Below are 13,101 nucleotides of genomic sequence, written 5' to 3' on the forward strand. Positions count from 1 at the left end.
TTACAATTTGCCAAAGAGCACATTGACTGGCCTAAAGAGATTTTGTGGACTGATGAAAGTAAGATTGTTCTTTTTGGGTCTAGTGGCCGGAGACAGTTTGTCGGACGACCCCCAAAGACTGAATTCAAGCCACAGTACACTGTGAAGACAGTGAAGCATGGTGGCGCAAGCATCATGATATGGGAATGTTTCTCATACTACAGTGTTGGGCCTATTTATCGCATAATAGGGATCATGGATCAGTTTGAATACATCAGAATACTTGAAGAGGTCATGCTGCCTTATGCTGAAGAGGAAATGCCCTTGAAATGGATGTTACAACAAGACAACGACCACACAACACACCAGTAAACGTGCAACATCTTGGTTCTAGACCAACAAGATTGAAGTTATGGAGTGGCCAGCCCAATCCCCTGATCTTAATCCAATAGAAAACTTGTGGGGTGACAAGAAATGCCGTTTCTGAGGCAAAAACCAAGAAATGGAGAAGAACTGTGGAATGTAGTCCAATCATCCTGGGCTGGAATACCTGTTCACAGGTGCCAGAAGTTGGTTGACTCCATGCAACACAGATGTACAGCAGTTCTCAGAAACAGCGGATATACAACTAAATATTAGTTAAGTGATTCAAAGGAAAGCAAAATCTTCAAATATTTTTCAGTTTATATAGTGAACTTTTGAGTTTGTAAAGAAGAATACAAACACTGCTATTTTTATGAGCAGTCTAATATTCACAATTTTTTTAGAGAAACACAAATTTGATATATTTTTCCTCATATTTTATTTTGGAATATAATGTGTAGTGTTCCCAATGCATTTGTGTGTATGGAAATAAAAGCAATTAGACGGATTATGAGCTTTCACTTTTTTGAAACACATTGCTATTATTTTGAACACAACTGTACAGTCACTTGCTGCTGAGCATGGCCATATAGCTCTGGGATGCCCTTCTGGGAGAAATATTTCCTTCAGGGGACCTTCCATTGCGGTGTGCCAATGGCCACAAATTTTCTAAAGGCCTCCTAGTCCACCAGTTTATATGGCAGTAGTTGGCGGGCTAGCAGTTCCGACAAGCCGGCGGTCAGCAATTGGATACATTTGCAGTCTGCTTTTTGCCTCCTGTGCACTGTGAGTTCTGCCTGCTTCTCCTCCCTATCTGCTGCTCCGTCTCTCCCTCTGAACTCCCCTCCTCTTCCTCTCTTGTGGGCAGCCAAGTGATGTCCATCGACACGTCATCATCAACACCTTCAACAACAATGACATTAGAGATCTTGGAGTAGGCAGAAACAACGGGGACCACCCTCCTTGGGCTGATCTGGCTACTGTCGTCAGACCGCTGGGTGGCAGCCGTTGCTACCTCCTTTTCCCCATCGATGCCAAGAATGGCTGTGCATCGGTGAGGTCTGGAAATTGATGGGAATATAATTCCTCTGACTCGAGTGGAGGGGCTATGGTGGTGGTGTCTTTGGGGGTGCACACAGCAGAGAGTGAGGAAAGTGCTGATACAGAGGATGAGGAGGATGCAGAAGCGGAAGGCTGAGTGATCCACTCAACCAACTCTGGTGCGTCCTTTGACATAATTGCGCGCACCTTCTCCAACTTCCCACTTAGGCTCCAGCCTGGTGCACCTGCCCTGCGGAATGGCCTGCCTCTTCCTCTGCCTGTCTTTTTCAAAATGACCCTATGACAAAGTCCCTATAGAAGAGCAGTTTTTGTGGAAGCAGGTATATCAAATCCCTTAATTAGTTTATTTTTGGGCAACAACAGGTTTATCACACCAGTTGCAATTAGTTGTTCCAATAGGGTTTGTCCCTCTGTATAGCTGCGGTATCTCAGCAGAACCGCACACAAATGGTGCACATTCACTAACTATATATAAATTATATTATAGGTATATCACACCCCTGCCTCAATCAGATTTTTTTGGGGGGGCAACTGGTATATCACAACAGTTCCAATTAGTTGTTCCAATATTGTTTGTGTGCGGTATCTCTGCAGAACCGCACACAAATGCTGCGCAATACAAATGCACTATATAGAAATTAGATTATAGGTATATCACATCCCTGCCTCAATCAGTTTTTTAGGGGGGCAACTGGTATATCACACTAGTTAAATTAGTTGTTCTAGTAGCGTTTGTCCCTCTGTATAGCTGCGGTATCTCAGCAGAACCGCACACAAATACGGCACATGCACTATATATAAATTATATTATAGGTATATCACGCCCATCATTTTTTTTTTGGGGGGGGGGCAACTGGTATATCACACCAGTTGCAATTAGTTGTTTCAGTAGTGTTTGTCCCTCTGTATAGCTGCGGTATAGCAGCAGAACCGCACACAACTGCTGCACAATACAAATGCACTATAATATACTTTCTATGTTAGAAAGTATATTATAAGTATATCACACCCCTCAGTATGTCACACCTATTGATAGCACACCTATACCAGTCCTTAAAAAGACTTTTGTCGCCCCCTATTAGCTAGCGTTTGGTGTCTCTAACAGCCTGTCCCTACACTGGCAAAAGACTGAATGTAAAATGGTGGCCAGATCAGGTTTATTAATAGGGTAAGGGGTGTGTCCATGTGCTGAAACGTCCTGTCCCACTTGATGTATGTGTCATGGGTCAAAGTTCGGCACAATGCAAAAGAATATGGCATCGGCGAACATCGCCATATGTTTGCCAGTTCGGCGAACCACGAACAAGCAAAGTTTGCTGTGAAACGACTGCCAGGCGAATCGCAAGGCCATCTCTACAGACAATCTGGCTACCGGCCTCAGCTACTATTCTGATGCTGCCACCTGCCTGATGCCACACATCTGATTCCAAGTGCTCCTTCTTACACCCACCATCATCAGCGGGTATAGTTATTGCCATCCACCTCCCCAATCTGTCACCAGGTCACTCTGTGGTGTCCTGATGCTGCTGCTACCTCCACACTCTGTGATTGTGCCAATCTGTTGCCTCCTCATGCTGCTGCTGCTTCCACCTCCACACTATGTCACCTTGCCACTCTGTGGCCTCCTCGTGCTGCTGCCACCTTCACACTATGTCACCTTGCCAGTCTGTGGCCTCCTCATGCTGCTGATAACTTAACACTGTCACCTTGCCACTCTGTGGCCTCCTCATGCTGCTGCTGCTGCCACCTCCAAACTATGTCACCTTGCCAGTCTGTGGCCTCCTCATGCTGTTGCCACCTTCACACTCTGTCATTGTGCCACTCTGTGGCCTCCTCATGCTGCTGCTGCCAGCTCCACACTATTTCACCTTGCCACTTATGTGGCCTCCTTATGCTGCTGCCACCTCCACACTGTCACCTTGCCAGTCTGTGGCCTCCTCATCCTTCTGATGCTGCCACCTCCACACTATGTCACCTTGCCAGTCTGTGGCCACCTCATGCTGCTGCTAACTCAACACTATGTCACTAGGCCACTCTGTGCCTTCCTCATGCTGCTGCCACCTCAACACTATGTTAATGGAGTACTCTGTGGTCTCCTTATGCTGCTGCTGCCACCTCACCACTATGTCACTGGGCCACTCTGCGGTCTCCTCATGCTGCTGCTACCTCAACACTATGTCATTGGGCCACTCTGTAGTCTCCTTATGCTGCTGCTGCCACCTCCCCACTATGTCACTGGGCCACTCTGTGGCTTCCTCATGCTGCTGCCACCTCAACACTATGTTAATGGAGTACTTTGTGGTCTCCTTATGCTGCTGCTGCTGCTGCCACCTCGCCACTATGTCACTGGCCCACTCTGCGGTCTCCTCATGCTGCTGCTACCTCAACACTATTTGCATGTTATGCTGTATTGTTACACATATATATACATATGACGGCCTTCGGTGGAGATATCTAGATGGATGCGGGGTATACTTTTGGCGCCCTGCCCCTCCTCCTATTGTGTGATGTGTGCGCGCGTCATCCGGAGTCGCCTCGCGCCCAAGCGTCCTCACGTTGTAGCCACCCGATCATGTGACTTTCTCACGTGACGGGGGCGTGCCGGCGGGACGCCGGCCGCGGGGCAGCGGGATGTGTTTGTGCAGGATTTTCGCGCACCAACCAACATGCACACCTGGGGACGAGTGAGTACTTCCTTTTCATTGGCTGAGAGAGGCTTTAAATATCTGATCCACAGTGATGGCGCTACCCCCTGACAAAGGCACGCTGAAATGCGTGTTGGGGTAGCGCCATCCTGGGTTGTTCCACATACGGTCTGCTTTCGGTGAGTCTTGGTCTCTGCCATTACCTCCACGGTTCCTGGACTTTGGTATTTGACACACCTGGTCCTTATTCTATTGTTCCAACATACCATCTCTTACTGCCGCGGCAGGTCCTCTGCTGACCATTGTTTCACCTATGTACTCTAGCTTGTACTTTACTCATAGTCTGGTCATTGTACCGAGCACTTTTCTATGATCTATATGTAATGATGCATTATTGACCTATGTGTTCTTCCCAGGGTGGTGCCCTTTTCTTTCCTCTGCTCTTAATTACTTTGTTTATGGCATCATACCCATGTACTTTTAATCATGTCTTTGTAACATTAAATAAAATATACATTTTTATTCTTTGGTACTTTGAGCTCCATTTTTCTTGTTTTTCTGCTATTATACTCGGGAGCTTGTACCGAGTTACCCATTATGGGTGCCCCTTGTGGTTATTTCGGGTGGGCACTGTCCTTTCCTTCCCTTGAGACACCCGGAGTCGTTCTTGTCTTTCTACTTCAACACTATGTCATTGGGCCACTCTGTGGACTTCTCAAGCTCTTCTTCCACCCTCCCCAGTCATTTATTTGACCCTTCTTCTAATCTATCAGAAGGAAGGAAAAATTTGACTCACAATGGATCCTGTCTGTGTAGCAGCTGTAAGGCCCATATGGTCCCATTAGAATTGGCTCATGATTTGGTAGCCAAAAGCAGGAGTGGGTACAAAACACAGAAGACATGTAAGTATTCTATTCATGTGTCATCTCTGTTTTGGATCCACTCCTGTTTTTTGGCATTTGCAATACTGATGGATTAATGACCAATTTCTGACTGAGTGAAGGCGCATGCCCAACAGACAGGATCCTTTTTTGGGGGGGTTATTGTTCTGACGGATCAGAGGAAGGGCAAAATAATCTGTGACGTCAACACACATACTTACTGCTGACACCCTCTCCACTCGGGGGGCTCTACTTGTATAAGCGTTTAATAGAACAGGTTCTGTAGACATCTATGTGGAATCAGCTGACGACGGTGTTAAAGGAGTGCGCTCTTTCACGCTACAGTAGGATCTTGGGCCTCTGTACAGCTCTTTATACCTGGCGCTAACTTCACCTGTAAGGCTGAGTTAACACTTGAGTTATTTGGTAAGTTTTGGACCCATGACTGCCTAAATAAGTGAAGTGTGCAGTGATTCTAAGAGCGATGCCTGTTATGTGCGTGTCATACTGACTCACAGTATTGTTTCACTACTACAGCAGACTCACTATGCACACCACTATACAGGCTCTCTGTAGCTAGTAAATAGCAGTTTTTTAACACGATTCGCCACAAATAAATTCAGATCGAATAGAATCTTTTTGGAAAATTCGGCAAACCAGCCGAATTGAATTTTTTAGAAATTCACTCATCTCTACTATCTATGTATACACACTGACAGAGAGAATACTATCAATCATTGATAACACCTCCCCCTGTACATTTATCAGTGACTGACAGCTATCTATGTATACACACTTACAAAGAGAATGCTATCAATCACTGATAATACCTCCCCCATGTGCATCTATCAGTGACTGACAGCTATCCCTATATACACACTTACACAGAGAATGCTATGAATCACTGATAACACCTCCCCATGTACAGCTTTCAGTGACTGACAGCCATCACGGTATACACACTTACACAGAAAATGCTATTAATCACTGATAACATCTCCTCATGCAAATCTGAAGTCAGAAAGAACAGAAATTGAAATAAATAAATCACAAGTTTTAAATAATCTTTTCCCACAGAACCATATATCAATTTGCTCAGCTCCTTCTGCTCTAAGACATGCTGCCTGCAGATTGCACTGCAAAGGCACCATTTCCTGTTATGTGATATAGCGAGAAACTGGAATGAAAATTTAAATGGGGTGAATTATAAAAAAACTGATTTATGGGTTTTGTTTATGGCAGTAAAACGGACCTGTTACCTTCATTCTCTGTGTCAGTACTATTACAACAATACCACATTTCTATACTTTTTCTTTAATACTGAAAAAAAAAAAACTTTTTTTTTTAAACCATATTAAGACCCTCATAACTTTATCATTTTTATGTGTACAGAGCTGTGTGAAGAATCTTTAGTTTTTATTGATACCATTTAAGAGTGTGTATGACTTTTTGATAACTTTTTATCCAATTTATTGGGGGAGGTGAAGTGACAAAAAAAAATGGTGAATCTGTGATTTTGATGTTTTTCTATTATGCCATTCACTGTATGGGATCAATAGTTTCATATCTTAATGGGGTTGTCCGGGTTCAGAGCTGAACCAAGACATATCCCCATTTTCACCCAGGCAGCCCCCCCCCCCCCCCCCTGATATGAGCATCAGAGCATTTTTTTATCTAATATTCTCCTTTGCCCTGCGCTGAATCGTGCAGGGCAAAGGCTTTTTTTGGAAATCCAGTGATGTAGCAGGCCTCCATGGGTAAGCTAGGTGGGGGCTTCCGCCCAGCGATGAATCCGGTGACATTGCCAGCACTAATGGGTGAGCTTTAGTGCTGCCCTAGCCTGTAAAACGTCACTGCAACACTGCTAGGGGGAAACCTCCACCTAGCACCACTGTTAAAAATATAAACAAACAGCCCTTGCCCTGCGCGCTCCATGTCATGTAAGAGGGGCCGGAGGGGTAAAAATAGGGATATGTCTGGGTTAAGCTGTGAACCCGGACAACCCCTTTATCAGCATGGAAGTTCTCGCACAGGGTTAAGCAGTCTCCCTAAATTTCAATTTAGTGATATACTACCCTCTGCGGCCACACGTGGTGTAAATCTCTGCAGCAGATTTCAGTGACAAAAAGTGAATTAATAGAAATTTCTAAAATTTTTATTTCAGTAAAGCCAGATTTTTTATTTTTCCATTCTTCTGATGGATGTGAACATGAACGGTTATGTGACCATTACCTAAGATGAGTTCTGCTCTGAGTTATCAATCCATGTCTTGCAAAGACTGAAAGCAGCAGAAGACCTGCTGCAATCCTGGCAGCAATTCCTCCACAAAAACAAACAATTATGGGCGATTTTTTAAACAAAACAAATGCAAATCATATTTGAAATCCAGATTGTTCATATTTCAATAGTTCGGGAATGTTGTATTGTTCCTACATTTCAATTTCCATTGAAACATTTTTAAAACATGTATTACTTCTCGTTACTTTCGGCACTAGATTTTTCATGTTCAATGTTTTCATTTGAAAGAATCTGCTGAGTTTAACGTTGTATGATTTCCTATGAGACTTCATTAAGCTTCAGCCGCAGGATGGAACTAGCGGTGTTGAAGCACAATATATTAAAGTTCATTCTGGCATTGTATTTGCAATGTATAATGTTCTTTCAAAGAAACAGAACATTTTTGTCAAACTTTCTACTTGATATAGAATCCACTTTGTAATTATTTCTAGGCATTCTAATCATTTTAAATGCAAATTACAGCTTACAGGGAGGACCGGTCTTGTTTAAAGAAAGAAACCCTTACTTTAAATAAGTCTTTCCAACAATACCTTTTTGACATGTTTGTTAGGTAAGGTCCAGTCAATGAGATCCCCATTGATTTACAAGAATGGCCAACGCTGGTGCCAGGCATTAATGAGGAACAGAGAGTTGGCAACCCATGCGCAACACTCCTTTTTGGAAATAATAGGAATTACAGAAATGGGAAATATGATTCAATGACATTTACTGTAGATGTATAACTACCCCCTTATTTTCCAAGCCATAGCCGGCCCTGTGTCAAGGAACTCAAAGAAACCCTCTGAGAACAGAAAGGTCAATTATAAAAGAATGTAGAGACAACCACTTAGGCTGATTTTCTTCAGTATACTGTATGTGTGCAATTACGGTACCTGATAATCTCCCTTTTCTTACAGGCTGCTTTACTTAGGCTGAGTTCACACTACAGTTATTTGGTCAGTTATTTCCATCAGTTATTGTCAGCCAAAACCAGGTGCAGGTCAAAAACACAGAACAGGTGCAGATCTTTCCATTACACCAGATCTCTGAGTAGGCTTCACTACTGGTTTTGGCTCACAATAACTGATGGAAATAACTGATCAAATAACTGAAGTGTGAACTCAGCCTTAAAGGTGTGGCTCTCCTTCTTTCGGGGAGACCCTTCAACATGGCCAGACCTGTGGAGGGAATAATACATATCTGCTCAATGCCACTGGGTTCCAGTTTTTTGGCTCCCCTGCTGCAACATTCTGGTCTCCCTGTCCACATCTGGTTAGACTAGTAGCATAACTAGAAATGACTGGGCCCAGCAAATTTTTGAATGGGCCCCTATTCCCCAGCAACTTCTTCGCAACCCCTTCCTCCCGTGCAACCTCCACTCCTGTGGCTAGTCAAGATCACTCTGGCCTGGCAGCTGCTCCATCTGTTTCCTACACGTATATACTGTATGTCATGTCACTGTAAATACTCTGTGTACATAATGTCACTGTATCATACTGTTGATATATAATATATTTTAGACTTGGTTGGCCCCTTCTGAGTTTGGGCCCTGTAGCAGCCACTTCCCCAGCTTCCACTATAGTTACACCCCTGGGTTAGACATGGGTCACATGTCCATTGACTGGCTGTAGCATTGACATGCATCATGTGACCTAGCTACATGATCCATGGCGGGCATGTCCCCACCACAGCCAGTAATAGACTGCAGCTATCCTGTGTCCTTCATCAAACAGGATGTTGATACTGGGAGACTAGACAGCTACATCGGCAGCAGTAATTAACATTCTATACAATGACTTCCAGCTTGTAGGACTTATGTTTTACACAAGTCAGTGCAGTGGAGGCAGCAGTCTGAACCAAGGACGGCACAAGGGGTGGATAACAGGCTACCCTAGCCCTCCTGTATGCAGTGTACTGTGGCTAAACTGTGACAGCTCTACTCTCATGGAGCTGAGTTAAAAAGTAGCCAAGCAGCAAGAAAAAAGTAAATAGCGCGTAATCATCCCCTGTTGAAATATATCACTTATGAGTTGGCAGAAAAACAGCTTTAAAGGGAACCTGTCACCTCCAACAAACATCCCAATCCGGCACCAGTACCTTAGAGGAGCTAGCAGCATGTTTGTAACGATCATTTTCCTCCTGCAGGCAGGTGAAGCAAAAGCTGTAAAAACTTTCTTTAATCCCCTGCCAGCGCGCGTCTTCACACATGCTTAAAGTCAAGGAGGCAGCGGCCTGCTTTCTTCAAGTCACGGTAACCACGCCCCCTTCCCTGCCCCTTCGCTGTGATTGACATCGCTTATGCCTGACAGTTCGGCTGGCTTTGCCAAACTGCCGGCTGTCAGTCACAGCGAAGGGGCAGTGAAGCGGGCGTGGTTACCGTGACTTGAAGCAAGAAGCCTGACTAGAGAAGCACGCCGGCAGGGGATTAAAGAACGTTTTTACAGCTTTTGCTTCATCTGCCTGCAGGAAGAAAATGATTGTTACAAACACACTGCTGGCTACTCTCAGGTACTGCTGCCGGCTTGGGATGTTTGTTAGAGGTGACAGGTTCCCTTTAAAGGGATATCCTGAATTCAGAATATTCATAGCCTATCCTTAGAATAAGTCATCAATATCTGATTTGTGGCATCCTGATCAATGGGGCCATTGCGCTCATTGGAGCCTTGCAACCTCTTCAGTGTTCAGTTGCATGCAGGTACAGGGACAAAGCTGTAATTACCTTGCGCCACTACGTAGTCCTGTCCCTGACTCATCTCACGTACAGGACACATCTCAGGTTAATTGGCATATGTATCAAATCTTTTTTTTTTTTTACACAATAAAAGCACAGAGAGCTATGGGGACTGGGTAATGCGGATGTGCTAGCGGCCATCTAGCAACCCATGTCCTCTATACACAAAATCCCGGTGACAGGTTCCCTTTAAATTAGTTTTAATTTTTTATTTTTTTTATTTTAACACTTAAGTTCCCCCTTCGTGTACAGTAGACTGCAACAATTTAACATTGCAGCCTATGAGAGATTTACTATGTTCCTATGGAGCCCTGACACAGGCAGGGCTCCATAGGAACTTTGCTATAACAGGCCTCAGGACCTTCAGAAGACCAGAAGCTGCCGTAGCATCTGAATAGCTCCCTTGATCTTACCATTTAAAAGCTTTTCAAGGCCGGGAATGTTCCGAACAAAAGACTGCTAAAACTCTGTGTTCGCAATGGAGTCTGAGGTGTTAAAAGTCCATGATGGACATTATCGCCGATCAAAGATAATGCCTCCAGGTGTCTGCTGTGTAAAGCAGCAGAAAACCTGCGGCTGTGTCACCCACTCCATCTTTAAAGACTAGACCTGGAGCGGATCTAGAAGGGGTTAAGAGAAGTAAACGTATTTCATCAGAAGCAGCCATCAGAAGTAAGGTATCGAGAACTGCAGACATGGAGTTCTGATTAACATCCATCTCTCTGCCTATGAGCTACAGTTATTAGATATGAAAATTAGAAAATCTCCATAAAAACATCAATACAAGGAAATCCCACTGACATTACTGATGCGGCTACTATATGGTCCTCATCAGTACCGTAAAAAGCTTGTCTACAAAGGGGATTGTTTCCCTCCTGTATGTTCACACCTCCCATGAGGCAATGTGATATTTTCTTCTTGGGATGTATTGCATTTGCTACCACCTCATTTTCCGCAGCCATAGCTTGCCCTGTGTCCTGTAATCCATTAATCATTCCTTGAATATTGATTGCAGCAGCGAGTGCAGTGTGACAACAATCGATGACAGCCTGGTATTCAACAGTACAGAGCCGAAGACACCGAGAAATAAAGGGATACAGCTGTATTTTAGAGCAAGTATTTATTTCCCTTCCAGCACATATAATGCGTAGAATAGGAAATGCAGAGATGTTTTATAAAATGGCATCTGTACATCTGTAGCCATTACAACGCCTTAGGGGTTGTCAATTTTGAAGAGCAACTCACTTACTAGTCAGGTATGATCCGAATCTGGAGGAGGTGATGATGACTCACGAACCATGTCAGCAGCAGACACAGTTCAGGTGCAGCACCAACAGCTCAACTTCACTGATGTGATGGAGTACAGTAGAATGGTCCCAGGGGGATACACAGACTCTAATGAAATGTACGATGCTTTACCTTTGCACAACTACAGTATAATACAGGGGTATGCAGCTCAACTCACAGATTGCACTGTAGGCTATGGTGGCTCTTCTCCTCAGGCCTGCACTGTGTAGTAACCCGGTAATTTCCACAGGATGCAGGAAATCTTCCTGGAAACTCTACTGCTCTACCGCCACTGCTCAGACTCTGTAGTCTTTCTACCTCTGCGGAGAGAATACCCACCAGTGCCTTGTCACAGCTATGTGGAGGCTACCTACTTAGGACTTTTGTTCTGCTGTGGTGCATCTCTAGAAGAACGTACCCTATATAGGGGCTCTCAATCACTTTATTGGTCTACACCCACCTCCTGTTGGTGGGGAGGACAAGCCATCTTAAAGATTATTTGTACTGCCTATGCAAGCAACAATATACTTAAAGGGGTTGTCTCACTTCAACAAATGGCAGTTATCATATAGAGAAAGTGAATACAAGGCACTTACTAATGTATTGTGATTGTCCATATTGCCTCTTTTTCTGGCTTGATTCATTTTTCCATCACATTATACTATGCTAGTTTCCAAGGGTTATGACCACCCTGCAATCCAGCAGTGGCCGTGATTGCATTCTATAGGAAAAAGTGCCAGCCTATGCGTACTCCCGTGGTGCCACCCACCAGAGAGGCCAACGATTTTCCCTATAGTGTGCAAGCATGTCCACCACCTCTGGATTGCAGGGTGGTCACTTAATACAGCCATGGTTGCCAACTTTGCAGGAATTTTAGGACAGTCGATAAAAATAGGTAACTTTTTTGCTGTGTCTGTGAAAAAAAATAGTTGTGTCTGTGATTTTTGTGAGGATGGTGGTACTTGACTTTGGGACATATCCTGGTTTTTGGATCCCTCCTGCCTGGTGCTGGTTCAGGTGCCCTCGATGTTGATGGGTGCTGTGAGGTGCCTGGAGGGTCCCTTGGCATCTGGAGACTGTGCAGTGTGGCAGTGCTGGAAATAATGAGGTCAAGTTAACAGTAAACGGTTCTTTACTGAAGGGTCAAGTTTAAGTACATTAGCCGCAGTTCTTATACAAGTGCAACTTCCACAGTTTTTACAGGTTACACAGCTGTGGTGTTAGTTAATAGGCCAAAATGTCTCTTTAAAGCAATCCTTCTCACATTGTATTTCTCCCTCTGAAGCATAAGCAGAACAAGGGTGCAACACTCTCTTACTATGCAACCATGGGCGGACCCCAGCACCTTTTTTACAGGTTGCTGTGCTTACAATACAGGTCACCACAAGTTTCCTCTGCGGGATGTGGTGCAGTGGGCATATCCAGATTCTGCCTTTTAGGTTTATCCAGGGCCAGAATACTTTCAACTTCTGGGCAATGTCTGCTATGGAGTCTATGAACTTCTGGTTAAGCAGTCTCCACAGGGCTTCTACTCACACCTCCTTTAAATACTGGCATGCTTTTCAATCTTTTCTTTCTCCATTTTAGCTAATGTTTAAGCTTTCTTGTTCACCCTTGTCAGGGCTGTGTTCTGATGCTTCAGCCAGCACACACTACACACATTGCATAGACATCCACTATCTCTACACTGAATGCTCTAACCACTTCCTTTGGGGAGGGTGACAACAGCCCCACCTAGTAACTGGTTGCTAAGGCCTTTTAACTATTAACTGCTTGATACACAGTTGCATCATAAATGAATTTTTTTATCTTTTTGCAGCATACATATCAAAACCGCAGATAAAACCCATTTGCAGGGGAGCCACTGTCATACAGT

Source organism: Bufo bufo, chromosome 2 (assembly GCF_905171765.1).
Source record: "Bufo bufo chromosome 2, aBufBuf1.1, whole genome shotgun sequence".
In the NCBI taxonomy this organism is placed as follows: Eukaryota; Metazoa; Chordata; class Amphibia; order Anura; family Bufonidae; genus Bufo; species Bufo bufo.